The following is a 15,254-nucleotide window of genomic DNA, read 5'->3' as shown; positions in this document are numbered from 1 at the left end:
TGTGGAAAAACGACCGTTGTTTTAAAGGACCAAAGAACATAATTTTGTGGAAAAACGACCGTTGTTTTAAAGGACCAAAGAACATAATTTTGTGGAAAAACGACCGTTGTTTTAAAGGACCAAAGAACATAATTTTGGGTTTACGTTTTAGTGTTTTGTGGAAGACAGAACCTGTAATGTGTCAAAATTCAAAGTTGGCAAAGGACATTTTCTAGCTGTTGGGCTTTTTGTTTGTTTGTTTGTTTGTTTGTTTGTTTCTTTCTTTCTTTCTTTCTTTCTTTCTTTCTTTCTTTCTTTTGCTTTTCCAAAACAGGGTCTCTCTGTGGAACAGGCTGTCCTAGAACGCACTCTGTAGACCAGGCTGGCCTCAAACTCCCAGATATCCACCTGCCTCTGCCTCCCAAGTACTGGGATTAAAGGGCACTGGCCAGCACTGTTGTTTTGTTTGAGAGAGTTGAACCTGTTGTATTATCCAGGCTTCCCAGAAACTCCTGGGCTCAAGCTGTCCTCCTGCTGCAGTGTCCCAAGTAGTTGGTACTACAACTACACGCTGGCTAAGGCAACTGCACAGCGGGGTTGGGAATGTGCGCCTTGTCCTCTCGCGAGTCCTTCTACAATGTAAGAAGACTGTTCACCAAAAGAGAAGCAGAACTTAAAAACGTGGGCTATTTTCAGAGCCTGCTCATATGGGGGGAGGGATGCTTGCATTGGACAGAACAGAGGCCTGAGCACATGCCCTTCTGACAAAGGAGACTGGTGTGGGCCAGTGCGCTCAGCAGAAGCCAGGTGTTACGTGCTTTGAGATAATGGAAGAAAAAGATCAGAGGTCATCAGGACTACTACTACCCCACCCCAGGCTTGGGGTGCAGCAGCCCTGAAACATGCAAGCTGGTATGTTTACAGGTCAAACGTCAATGCTGGCAACATATTATAATTTAGCAAAATAGTAACAACCAATGGGAGCTCGAGAGATGGCTCAGTGGGTAAGAGCACATATTGCTCTTGCAGTGAACCCAAGCTTAGTTCCCAGCACCCACAACATCCTGTTGTAATTCCAGCTCTAGGAGATCCAATGGCCTCTTCTGGATTCCACAGGCTCCTTTACTCATGCATATGCGTAACTGTGCACATACACATAATTAAAAATAAACTAAAGCTTTAAAATTATTAGTAATACTAACAAAACAGTTGGGTGTGGTCGCTCACATTGCCATCCTAGATTCTGGAAGGGCAAGGAAGGAGGACCACTGCTGGTCTATGGCCAACCTGAGCTATATGGTGAGTTCAAGGAAAGTCTGAGCTACAAAATAAGACTCTCTCACTCAAAAAAAAGGAAAAAAAGTAATAATAACACAAATGATAATAAATCAAATGTGACAAATACTAAGTGTTGCCTCTATTGTTCTTTGAACTTTTCTGTATTATTTAAAAAAGATAAATTTTAATTTTTTGCAAAACGTATTTTATTTTATGTATATGGGTGTTTGTTTGCAGTGCCTAGTGCCCTAGAAAGTCAGAAGAAGGCATTAAATCCTAGAACTGGAGTTACAGACAATTGTGAGCTACCATGTAGGTGCTGGGAATCAAACCCAGGCCTGCTGGGGGAGCAGCCTGTGCTCTGAACCACTGAACCATCTCCAGCCCCAGAACCTTTCTGTATGTTTAAAAAAAAAAAAAAACAGAAAACACACCCCCAGGAACTGCCACATGAATGCAAATGAGTGCTCCAACCCACAAGCCAATCCAGCTGTAGCATCCTTTCCCAGCAGAACCCCGGCTTAGGGATCATCCTCTGGAATTGCCCAGCCTACAGGGCCACAGCTGTCAGCTTGCACAGGCCGAGGGGAACTCTGCTGGGGCAGCACTAAGACAACAGAGGCATTAGGACAAACTAAGAAAGAGCAATAGTAAAAGCATCTCTAAAGGGCTTGAAGGAAACGGACACTGAGCATCCAGGAGCATCTTCCAGCACTAGCTGGCATGTGCACCGACCTGGGCTCACTAGGGCACCTACCTGGGCAGGTTCAGGTACTTACTCGCATCTTCCTGGACTAGCTAGGTGCCAGGAACTGTTTGAGTTTTAAGCCTCCATAAGCTACAGTCTTCTGGTAAATGAACTGGGATAATGGTGACATGTCCTTAAGAAAGTCAAGACTGGAGAGGTTGTAAGAGGGGACCAAACTGAAGTCATTTTGAGTCAAACTTCCACTTTGAATAAGGGTCAAAGTTAAGTTCCAAGACCTTCCTGGGTGACTGACATCCTGGCTGGCAAGTTGAGACATGAGTGTGGGCAAGCCACCCTGCCACAGCTGAGTAAAACCAACCAAGGAGGACAGGGGAAGCATACCACAAAGACATGTTTCTAGGAAAGTCCCCTTTCCCCGAATCCTGACTGGTGGAAAATGTACCTGTAACTTGGCACAGATGTTAGTGAGTTTTGTGCTTAAAGCTCTATAGCATTCTGGCTGGGGGGTGCTCCGCACCCTTGAGGTGTAATCAAAGTGGTGGTTTGATTACAACAGGCATGTCTTTTCCACATTGACTTGGTATTTGTGTTGGGTCCAAGCAGGCCCCATAACAAAGGGTCTCCGTGGGGACAGTGCCTGCTGCACAACATGAGGACCTGGTTGAAAACCTGAGGACGGCTGGCCTGTAACTCTTAGGCAGGGACAGGCTGTCTGAGTCACTTCTCTACTGTTGTGAGGAGACACCATGACCAACGCCACTTATGTTTAAAAGCATTTAATCTGGGGACTCACAGCTGCAAAGGGCTAGAGTCCATGCTCATCATGGTGGAAGTGTGATAGCAAGCCGGCCGGCCGGCATGGCACTGAAGCAGGAGCTGAGGGCTTACCTCTGACCCACAAGCATGAGGCAGAGAGCTAGCCCACCACCCAGTGATACACCTCCTAATCCTTCCTAAACAGTTTCACCAACTGCAGCCTAAGCATTCAAATATATGAGCCTATGGTGAGATTCTTATTCAAACCACACAAGTGTGATGGAGGTGGGTCTTGTATCTATCTGTTGCTTTCATTGGTTAATTAATAAAGAAACTGCTTGGCCTCTGATAGGACAGAAAATTAGGTAGGCGGAGTAGACAGAACAGAATGCTGGGAGGAAGAAGGCAGTGAGCCACACACCATAGCTCTCCTCTGTGAGATGGATACAGGTTAAGATCTTACTGGTAAGCCACCACCTCGTGGTGCTACACAGATTATTAGAAATGGGTTAATCAAGATGTGAGAGTTAGCCAGTAAGAGGCTGAAACTAGTGGGCCAAGCAGTGTTTAAAAGAATAGTTTCCGTGTAATTATTTTGGGGCATAAGCTAGCCATGCGGCTGGAAGCCAAGTGGAACACAGCCCACCGCTCGCACTACTACACAAGTGGATCCCCTAAGCTGACCGACCAGATAGTTTAGCCAGCTGGCAAGCTCCAATTCAATGAGAGATCGTGTCTCAAAAAATAAAGAGAAGAACAATTTAAGCCGGGCGGTGGTGGCGCACGCCTTTAATCCCAGCACTTGGGAGGCAGAGGCAGGCGGATCTCTGTGAGTTCGAGACCAGCCTGGCCTACAAGAGCTAGTTCCAGGACAGGCTCCAAACCCACAGAAAACCCCGGTCCCAAAAAAACAAAAAAAAAAAAATACAATTTAAGAGTAATATGCAGTGTCTACCTCTGGCTTCCTTATGAACACAAACATACAAAACACACACAAAGAAAAATGAGAAATGAAATAATCATGGCAGAGTACTCCTGTTAGCACTCAGACCTGCCAATCAACCACAAACAGGTTTCACAAACACACTGCTCTGAGGTGTGCTGCTCCTGACTAAGCACCACGACTCTCAGGTTGAGAGAAATTATGACTGCTCCTGGGTAATCCTGCAACCTTGCTAAAACTATAGTAAAAGAGTGGCGGTACTGGCACACGCCTTTAATCCCAGCATTTGGGAGGCAGAGGCAGGTGGATCTCTGTGAGTTCCAGGCCAGCCTGGGCTACACAGTAAGACTCTGTCTCAACAACCAAAGCAATGATCAACACCATTGCTAGGAAGGACAAAGGAGGAGCTAAAACCAGTGAAAGCACAGAAGCTCCAAAGCAGATGGGCAGCAAGTAACTGGGAAGCTAAGGTTTCCACTAACCTAAAGGCCTCCAGCAACGAGCGGTTCAAAAGTCCCGTCCACACCCTCAGAGCGGTCTGTCATCCTAGTCCCCTAAAAATTCTAAGCAGACTCAAAGAGTGCTGTGTGCATCAAGAACCTTTGAACATGAAAGACATCAAGAGAGGGTCTAAAAAAGAAAAAGCAGCTTAGCACAACAAACACACGAACACAGAGAAGAAGAAAAAAAAAACATTCCAACCCCAGAAACCAAGAAGAGAATGCTATCATAGGATCAGGGAGATTGCTCTGCCACCATTCCAGACATGTGAGCACCTGGTACCTGAGTTGATCTCCACACTAGGAGAAAAACTACTCTTCCTGAAAATTGTCCTCTGGATATAAGCACACACATTCTCTCTCTCTCTCTGTCACACACACACACACACACACACACACACAAATACATAAATAATAAGTGTTAAGAAGGAATGCTATGCTAACGAACATCAAGACTAGAAAACAGTCTTAGGATTTAAAAGTATCACAGTGGAGCACTTGTGACCATGGGGACAGCACAGCCGTCCAAAGATACCTGCTGCTGCACCCAAGCTTGACAGCCTGAGTTCGATCCCTGAAACCCCTGTGGTGGAATGAAATTTCTCCCCAAGTTGTCCTCTGACCTCCACATATGAATTGTGGCATGCACACACACACACACACACACACACACACACACACACACACACACGTACCCAAATAAATACGGTTTGAAAAATAAATTAAGAGTACACACTTCTAATCTCAGTACCCCAGAGGCCTAGGCAGGACAGAAGTTTGAGGACAGCCTAGGCTACACAATCTCCAAATAAAAAAAAAATGAGAAATAAAGAGTCAAGAAAATAAGATAGGAGCTGAGGAGATGGCTCAGGGGCAAAGGGCATCCGCTATCACACAGAGGACCGTGGTATGACTCCCAGCATACACATGGCCACTGACAACCGTCTGTAACTACACTTCTGGTCTGGGAGATTGAAAGGCCCTCTGGTCTTCATAGCCACCAGGCACACATGTGACACACATGTAAGGGCAGGCAAAACACCAGCACAGAGAAAATTAAAAATAAACTTTAAAAAGTTCTAAAGAAAATAAAGTATCCATCTGAATCCTTAGCATCGAGAAGACTTTGGCAGGAAGGCTGTAACTTAAGCATGGACTGAACTTAGAGCAAGTTTTAGACCAACCTGGGTGACAGAGCAAGGTCTGGGGGAAAAAAAACAAACTAAACAAAAGGCCAGGCATAGTCGTCCTGCTTGTAGTGTCAGTGCCGGGGAGAATCAGGTAGGACAGCTATGGGCTCATGGAAAACCGAGGCTACATAATGAGTTCCTGGCCAGCCTGGGCTACAGCATGAGAAACTATCTCAAGCAAGCAATAGCAGCGTATGCGAGGGGAGAGATGTTAAGAAACAAAAGCAATGAGAAAACCAGAAGTGAAAGTTCACACACAATGACACATTCTCACGCTCCTCTATTGTGTTTTAAGGGTTCATGGATGAAGACAGACCCGCACTCCACTCTAAACTCACAGCATTCACAAGCTTCTCAGCTGACGGAGGAAATCTGGCCGAAGGACCAAGCAATGCTCAACAGCAGGTCAGGATGGAGCGATCGCTTCAAAACTCCGAAGGAAAATGACTTCAACCAAAATTCTGTTAGCTAAAATATCAATCAAGCACGAGGACAGACCCAAAGCATCCAACCTGAAAGAGATCCCAAACTAATTTCTATCAAAACCCTCCCAGACTTGGAGCCCCACTAGAGAGGTAAGCCACTCAAAAAGAACACAGGATACAGGAGAGACCAGCACAGAAGAGCTAAGGAAGCCAGCTATGTCCCTGATGCAGAGGATAACAGGCCAAATGGAAGCAGCGCAATGTCCCAGCTGCTCTGGCAGCCTTTAACCTCAGCCTGCACACCCTGGAACCTAGCCCAGATTCCTGCCGCCACTTGGCAGGGCTGGCTTCATCTTGAGTATATGCTGATGGTGTTTCTCCTGCAAGCCCTGAGGCCCATGTTCCAGGCACTTGCCTCCCAGAGAGGTTTGACTTTGATGGTCCTGGCAATTGCAGAAAGGCTCTGGGTGAATGCAGATGCAGAAATGACAGTGTCTGATGTCCTAGGTACAGAGTCCTAGGTACAGAGTCCCCGGATTCCCTGATTGAACTCTGATTATCAGGGCTCTCTCCTGCATGGCACAGTCGTAATATCCTCACAAGGGGCCCTTATGGGAGCCAGGTGAACTGAAGCCATTCAGTTGGTTCACCTCTTCCTGAAAGTTATAGTGACAATACTGTCCTTTCCTTAAGGCCAAGTTTGAATTTAAGATTATAAAACAATGTAAATACCACAAGCCAGGAAGGACATTCTCCAATAGTAAGGCTCTGTAGATGTCATGTGGGTTCTAGAAGACTTGACCTTGTCCTAAGTTTATTATTTACTTATTATTTTGGGTTTTTTTTTTCAAGACAAGGTTTCTTTGTGTAACAGTCTGAGCTGTCCTGGAGCTAGCTCTTGAAGACTAGGCTGGCCTTGAATTCACAGAGATCCATCTGTCTCTGCCTCTGGAGTGCTGAGATTAAAGGTGTGCGCCACCACCGCCCAGCTGTCCTACGTTTATTTAATGGACAGTTTTCTATTGATGAAGATATAGTTTATAACTCTGAGAACATTAACAAGGTATGATTTGGATTTGTATACCCTAGTAGGGAAAATTCATTTTAAATATTGTGATTTTTTTCTCACCCTGTAAAATAAAACCATATTATATCTAACATAGCAACTATAAGATATTCTTCTCTTTATGAACTACATAAACAACCATTCCTTTAAACCTTTTTTTGGAAAAAGTTTTCTAATGCTTAAATAAAGCTTTGAAACATGCTATTTTTTCTTATTTATTTATTTATCTTGGGTTTTTTTTTTGGGGGGGGGGGTTCTGTAGACCAGGCTGGTCATGAACTCAAACATCTGCCTGTCCCTGCCTCCCAAGTGCTGAGATTAAAAGCATTTTTATATCACTTATAAAGTTTTTTATGGGGGCTGGAGAGATGGATCAGAGGTTAAGAACATTGGCTGCTCTTCCAGAGGACCTGAGTTCAATTCCCAGCAACAACATGGTGGCTCACAACCATCTATAATGAGATCTGGTGCCCTCTTCTGGCATGCAGGCAGAATACTGTATATTTTTATATATAATAAACCTTGAAAAAATTCTATTCACATGTGTGTGTCTATGTGAGAATATGCCTCGTGTAGGGGAGTTCTCTGAGGCTAGAAGAGGGTGTTGGATCAGGAAGCTAGAGTTACAGGAAGTTATGAGCTGTTTGACATGGGTGCTGGGAAATGAACCCAGGTCCTCTGGAAGAGCAGTAAGTATTCTTTTTTCTTTAAATGAAAATACATGTAACTCACAAGCTTTTACTCAATTATTTATTTATTGTGCATGTATGAGCACAGGTGTGTCGGTGCCCATGTAGAGTTCAAAGGTCAATGCCTCCTTCCCTGTACTCCACCTTATGCTTGAGATGAAGGTCTCTCTGCAGACCTAGGGGTCACCATTTAGGCTAGAGTGGCTGGCTGGCCAGCAAGCCCCTGGGACTCACCCCCAGTACTGGAGTTACAGTCGTGTCTTAAAATTCAGCTTTTACTTGCCTTGAATCCCAGCACTCAGGTAGCAGCGGCAGGCAGATCTCTTTATGTTCGAAGCCTGCCTGGTCTACAAAGTGAGTTCCAGAACTGCCAGGGACTGCGAAACTCTTATCTTGAAAACCGTGCACGTGCACACACAATGTATATATGTGTGCCTGAGGAGCGCACACGCATGTGAGTGCAGAGGCCCACAGCAGCCAGAAGACTGGATTCCCTGGAGTGTGGCAGCTGGGTTGTGAGTCTGATGTGTATTCCTTTCCGAGAGCAGGAAACAGCACTCTAACCTCTGAGCCTTCTCTCTGGTACTCCATGCATCCGTGCCCCCACCCTTTTTTAAAAAAAGATTAAATGTGTCTTCATCATCTCTTGCCAAAAAATATTCTGCTATGACGGCCTCAGGAGTACAACTGGGGGCATAAAGAGTAGAGAGTGAAGGTCTGAGAATTTTGAGGGTTTCACTTTTTGACGTTTCTGTATTGTCTAAATACTCTACTTGATAGCCTTCTGTAATGTTGAAATTGTGCTACACATTTTAGTTTTATTACGCTAAAAGGCAAATAAAGATTATACAAGATTAATTCTTTACCCCTGGACCCCAGAAGTGAATTTAGAAAACGAAAACCAACAAAACACAGCCTTGAAAGCTGCCCGCTGGGAAGAAAGGGGAGGTCAAAAGGGCGTGTCTCCTCAAGAGGAAAAACTACGTCCTCACCCCGTTCCAATTCAACCTGCTTTTCTTGCAGTATCGCTATGCAGATTAACCTCTGGGTTTCAATTTAGGAGCAGGAAGTCCTTCTACACTACGCTCGCTCGGTTAAAGTGTAAAATCGCTTGGCTCTGCTCTTTGGAAACCCACGGAATGAGGATGATGAAAAAGGCTGGCAAGCTAAGGAATAGGCGCCTCTGGAATTATCTAGAAATGAGACCTGTAGTCCCAGCAGAGTGAAGAGTTTGCGAGCGAGGGAAAAGGAGGCTGATTTTGTGAGCATATCCACTCCCGAGTAAGACTCGAGTTCCCACGCCCCCTCCTCCCATCGCGGCAGCACTGTGGACGCGAGCCCGCCCGCCCCTCCACCGCTACAGCTGGAAAGGTCAAGTATCTTCGGGCTGAAGTCCCTTGCAGTGGCGACCTCGGAAACCAACTCACCGGCTGAAAACCGGCCTAGCCCACAACAGCCACCGCCACCGCGACCACCAATCCGCGCTACTTCCCTGCAAAGGCCACTCGCCACTCAGGATGAATTCCCAAAGACTTCCCTCTCATCCTTGCGCTTGCAGGGGCGGAGGGCGGACGGGAAAGTCAAGGCAGCAGGGACAGTTCCCGGCCATGGCTCCGAGCAAACGGGAGGGTCGCTCGTCCCCAGACCCTCGTGGGGCCGAGGCGGCGGCGGTACCCCGCAGGTCGTGCATCCCTATCGGTCGCACTGGGACGCTCCAGGGAACGAGTTAGAAACCTCCCAGCCTCCGGAAGAGATGCGCGGAGGAGCGGCCTGTCCCGGCCGCGTCACAGCCACGGGCGGCCGAGCGGACGCGGGCGCAGGCCGGGCCCCGCGGGTGGCCCGCGCGCTCCTCCGCACCGACTCCGGCGGCGCCACAGCACCTCAGGCCGTGCCGGGCCGGCGCCCCAAGGTCGATCGGCGGATGGTGGAAGCCCGAGACCTGCCAGCCGCACTCACCCGGCTACCTGCGATGTCCACACCGTACCCAGGCGGGCGCAGGGACGTCGAGGGTGCGCGTCGGCCGGGGTAGCTGCGGCCCGCTCAACCTCAGCCCGGCAGCCGGCGGCGGGCGCGAGGCCAAGGCGCCGGTGGGGCGGGAGCGAGGCGCCGTGCGCACCGCAGCAACCAATGGGCTTGCAGCAAGTGGCCTGCGTGGGCGGGCCATAACGCCGGGAGGCGGGGCGGGGGCCTCGGAGGCGGGGCGGGGCGAGAGCCGTGCTTATCGCGGCGACCAATCAGAGTTAGGCAGGAAAGGCAGGGGCGGGGCTTGATTCTTGAGGGCGGGGCTGGCGCGGTACTTTGCTTGTTGTCCAGGAGCTGAAGTCTGGACCTCGCTGGCTGCGGTTTCTGGCGGTGTCAACACAAGCGCCTCAGAGTTGGCGAGAACACCTTCGTGGGGAACCCACGCCTTCTCCGCAAGATCACTTTGCATTTCGGCGAGTGAGCATTGTTCATCAGCTGCCTAGAGTCGAGCACGTGCTTCAAGATATTCAGAAACCCAGACCTGAAGAGACGAAGTTACACGTCCAGCCGGTACTGGTTCCCGTCGGTACCCGCAAAATAAAGCCAAACTGCTACTTCAGCCTGATGATTCTTTTTCCATCCATCCAACCATATTTTTGGCTTTTTTAGGAACAAATCTCTACTGATCTCCTAAAGATACTGCCTCTGGGTTTTCAGTATGACTTCAAAGGCCACATTTCCTACAGAATTTAATCAAATAAAGTTGAGGAAAGATACGAAGTCCAAGTTATTACTAAATTGGATGCAAACACGATTTACCAAGAGAGAATAAAGCAAAAGTTTTTTTTGTCATGTAACCGTCACAAATATTATCCTGGATTGTGTTACTCCCATGGTTCTTGTATGTAATCTGGGACTTAGATGCTTGATTAACATTTGCTGCATAAATTTTTTTATGAAGTATGGGATTATGCATGCGCCCTAGCAAGCAGGCAGGGCACAGAGGGGAACAGCTCTGTAAGCACCTGGCCCAGGGCTAAGGGATGTAGCTCAGCTGGTATAGTATTAGCCTTGAATATGCAAGGCGCTGCATGGTACCCCCGGCCTCATGAAGCAGGTGTAGTGGTATATGCCTGTAATGCCTACATTCCAAAATGCCCCCGCTTTGCTTTGAGTATGGTCCCAAGCAGAAGGATTCCTACTTCCAACAAGACTGAATTACATAGTAAATTCCAGACCAGCCTGAAGTGAGACCCTGTCTCAAAATAACTGAGGATCTAGGATGTAGAACTAGGTGCAACTTGGTTCCACTCACCATCAGTTTTTTAGAAAAAGAGACCGGAGAGATGGCTCAGATGTCAAAGATGCTCTTACAGAGGAGCCAGCACCCACATGGAGGCTCACAACCACCTGTAACTCTAGATCCAGGGAATCTGCTTCCCTCTTTTGGCTTCCCTGGGCACCAAATATGCAAATGGTACACATGCATACATGTAGGCAAAACACTCGTACATTCATATATATAAAACAAATTAAAATATAAAAAAGACCAGACCTACATGTTTTCTATTTGAATTGGAACTCGGCCACCACATATGTAATCATGTGCTTTGGGGTTTTTTTTTTTTTTTTTGCTTTTTGAGACAGAGTTTCTTTGTGTAACAGCCCTGGCTGTCCTGGAACTCACTCTGTAGACCAAGCTGGCCTCGAACTCACAGAGATCCACTTGCCTCTGCCTCCCGAGTGCTGGGGCTAAAGATGTGTGACACCACGCCCAGCCCATGGATTTTCTTAAATTCTCTTTGCCTAAGCTCCTACAGAGGCTCCCTGGACTGGGAAGATCTTGAAACTTTAGACCAGGCTGGCCTCGAACTCACAGAGATCCACTTGCCCCTGCCTCCCGAGTGCTGGGGCTAAAGATGTGTGACACCACGCCCAGCCCATGGATTTTCTTAAATTCTCTTTGCCTAAGCTCCTACAGAAGCTCCCTGGACTGGGAAGATCTTGAAACTTTAGGATCATTTTCTCCCTAGGACCAGGACTAAGGACCCATTTCACCTAAACAGCAAATAGACTGAAAGAAGCGGATCAGAAAGAGAGGAGAGCAATTCAGGACACTCGTGCTGTTCACATGAGACTCCATAAGTTCTGATTTGTCCCTGTCAAGATTTCCATGAACTACTTCTAACAGTGCAATTCATATCACCACCATCTAAGAGTGCAAAACAAACAACCCGCACCACAACTAAAAGACCAAAATGAGCTTTGTAAACACCATGTGTAAATATTCTCAAACACTGTCTCTCCTTCAGTAAGTTTACTGTGTTGAGCAACAAAAGGACTTCAAACTGCTGTTACATTGTATCCTCAGAAGACTTCCTGGAGAGGAAGCAGACTCCTTGTTAAGATGTGGTGGCTTTGTTATGAAGGAAGGTCTGTGTGGCATTAATCATTTGGCGAAAATACTGAAGTCAAGGGCTAATCTAAATAAACTTTAAAGCTTTTAATTTTCTGCTTTTAGTTAACTTGAACTAATTTTGGAAGCCATGTGACTGACCAATACAGCATTAGTCACCCACAGCTTTGTTTTAGAAACACCCCTGGCATGTGGCTCAAGGTGACAATTGTTAAGGTTATTCTTCAGAGCTCTGATGGCCACTTCTGTTTAAAACACCTAACCCCTGCCAGGCAGTGGTGGTTGTAGGCGGAGGCTGCTTGTCCATTTCCCAAACGCCCTAACTCGAAATAATCACACAGAAACTATATTATTTGCAATACTGTTTGGCCAATAGCTTAAGTGTATTTCTGGCTAGCTCTTATATTTTAAATTAACCCGTTTCTATTAATCTGTGTATCGCCACCTGGCTATGGCTTACCAGCAAGGTTCCAGTGTGTCTGTCTCCTGCAGGTGGTTACATGGCTTCTCTCTGACTCTGCCTACTCTCTCTATAAATCTCTTTCAGCCTGGCTTTACTCTGTTAAACCATTAACAGAAAGCAGCTTCTTTATTAACCAATGGCAATAAAACATATTCACAGTATACATTACCTCCCATATCAGGTTGTGATGGCACTCACCTTTAGTCCCAGCACTTAGGAGGCAAAGGTAGGCAGATCTCTGTGAGTTTGAGGCCAACCTAGTCTATAGAGCAAGTTCTAGGATAGCTAGGGCTATTACACAGAGAAACCCTGTCTTGAAAAATAAAACAGAAAAAAGGAAGGAAGGAAGGAAGGAAGGAAGGAAGGAAGGAAGGAAGGGAAAGGAAAAGAAAGAGAAAACGCCTACCCCTTCACTTAAGCTTGCGTAGGAGCCCGATAGAGGACACTTTGATGACAGCATACTGAAGATTTTACCCTCAATCACACTAATGCTACCATTTCCTTAACATGTTTTGTAAAAGGTCATGAACATTTATTACATGTGTGCAGACATGTTTGTAGGAGATTGTCTTGATTGCTTTAGCTGATGTGGGCAGACTCAGCCTGAGAGAGGGAGGCACCATTCCCTGGTTTGGAGCCCTGGACAATATATGAGAAAACCCATAAGGAAGAAGTGTGTGTGCATTCATTTCTCTCTCTGCTCTTGGTGTAGGCTAAAAGGTTCAAGTCTACTTCTGGGTTTGAAAACTCACTAAAACCCACCAGTCCCTGAGCTCAAAAACCACCATTCCCTGAACTTGAAAATCCACTTCTCTGGGCTCAAAAAACCACCAATCCTTGGGCTCGCCTTGAAATCCCATCAATCCCCACCTTGGAAATCTCCACCCTGGAAAACCCTGCCCCCAAGAAACCCTATATAAAACCCACCTCCTGCTCAACTCCATGATGCTTCTCAGCCAAACAGAAGTAGCCACCTTCTTGTGTCCTTCCCAATACATTTCTTGTCTGAGGTTTGTTATGCAATGCGACTTTATGGTATCCCTTGGTTCCGTACTGCCAGGGTACCTTTCCGGAACCTCAGAGCTGCAACACTTCCACTGGGGACGCCTTTCCCTTCAGCTATAACACACTTGGTTGGAGATATGACGGGACTAGCTGTCATAAGCCACATGCTGGGCTGACATCTGTCATAGGCCACATGTTGGGGTGACATCCGTCGGGATCCAACCCCAATTAGGTTTGCACAGTCCAGGGTAAGAGCGCGAGGATTAGAATTATTAAGCAAAAGGAACAGAGAGATGAGAGAAATGAGAGACAGAAACACAGAACAGCATCGGGAGGGACATTCAGTGAATACTGAACCTGCCTGCATTTATTTTCCACACACTTATAGACTTCACTCCAGAAGGGGAGAGGGGAGGCAACAGACTTCATTAACACGATATAAGGAATAGACCAGGTATCCTGCAGGCAGCTACTCCCTGGATCCTCCTGCCAGTCCTCTTTGAAGAAGCAGTAATAGCAAGGTGGAACTGACCTACCTCTATACTCAAAATACCAATTAACTACACCCTAGGTCAGGAGCTCTGGTTTGTACTCACACCTGTGGTCAACAACTCTGAAAGAGCAAAAAGAAGCTCCGACTCTCTGAGATTGAGTCAGGGTGGAACAGGCTCACCTCTGTGGACCCTACGACGAGCCACTTTAAGTTCCTGCAGCCTTGACTTCTCTGATGGACCATATAACCTGAAGCTATAAGGGAAGCAAGCCCCCTCCCCTGTAAGATGGCTTTTGTCAGGGTGTTTTATTTCATGAACAGAAGTGAACCTAGAACACATCATTACCTGGGAGTTCATTGCTCCTGGTGGAAGAGGAAGCATTTCTTTCTGTGGTGGAGATTCTAGACACAGCAAACAAGGAACAGAAAAATTCACCTCAAAATGACTTAAATAATAAGACAATTTGGGACTAGGAAAGTTGGTGGGGGAGTATGATAGAGGATATGAGCTGACAGTTTATGTCTCCTCGATATTCATGTGTTGAATCCTAATTGGGATTGGTCTCGAGGATGACGCTCTCCTGAATGAGATTAATGGCCCTTATAAAAAGAGGTCTCTGGCCCAGAGAGCTGGCTCAGTGGGGAAAAGTGCTTGCTGACAAGGCTGAAGGCCTCATAGGATCACTGGAAGTCATGCCGCAGAAGGAGAAGACCGGGTCCTTCCGATTGTCCTCTGGCCTCCACCCGCACATGTGTGCTCACACCTATACAGTCAAATAAATACATGTAAAAATGTAAAATGATAGTCTCAAAGAAATCTTCATTCCTTCCACCACTCTATGAGGTGGTGGACCCTACACCAGGAACTGAATGTGCAGACATCTTGATCCCAGAACTCTGGGCTCTGAGACTGTGGGAAATGAATTTCCATTTCAAAACGCTCAGCATAGGATGTTTTGTTACAGCAGCTCACCTTGATCCCACTGTCATTTTACCAACACAGAACCGCTTTCTCCTGAGCCTGGAAAGGAGTCCCCCTACTCCTGATTGGACAACCTATAAACCAATCCCTGGACATGGTGAAATGCTAAGTAATAACTGAGTTAGGCTCAGTTACATAGACCAATCCATGGGACAAAGGTTCATCTTTTTTTTTTGTTTTGTTTTGTTTTTTTGTTTTTCGAGACAGGGTTTCTCTGTGGCTTTGGAGCCTGTCCTGGAACTAGCTCTTGTAGACCAGGCTGGTCTCGAACTCACAGAGATCTGCCTGTCTCTGCCTCCCGAGTGCTGGGATTAAAGGCGTGTACCACCATCGCCCAGCAGGTTCATCTTTTTAAAAAGATTTTTTTAAGCAGTTGAAGAGATGGCTCACTGGGTAAG

The 15,254-nt window shown here is 46.7% G+C and overlaps 1 protein-coding gene across 1 annotated transcript in view; it reads right to left on the bottom strand.

The window, feature by feature from the left end:
* The window catches only part of Tmem50b (transmembrane protein 50B), a 39,360-nt gene extending 29,738 nt beyond the window's left edge, over nucleotides 1-9,622 (bottom strand). Inside the window, exon 1 of the mRNA XM_005345202.2 lies at nucleotides 9,492-9,622. The gene's annotated coding sequence lies outside the window, so the exon portion shown is untranslated. The remainder of the gene's footprint in view (nucleotides 1-9,491) is intronic.
* Nucleotides 9,623-15,254: the final 5,632 nt, after the last annotated feature.

Source organism: Microtus ochrogaster, chromosome 2, assembly GCF_000317375.1.
Source record: "Microtus ochrogaster isolate Prairie Vole_2 chromosome 2, MicOch1.0, whole genome shotgun sequence".
Classification (NCBI taxonomy): Eukaryota; Metazoa; Chordata; class Mammalia; order Rodentia; family Cricetidae; genus Microtus; species Microtus ochrogaster.
This window is presented reverse-complemented; position numbering and strand designations above follow the sequence as displayed.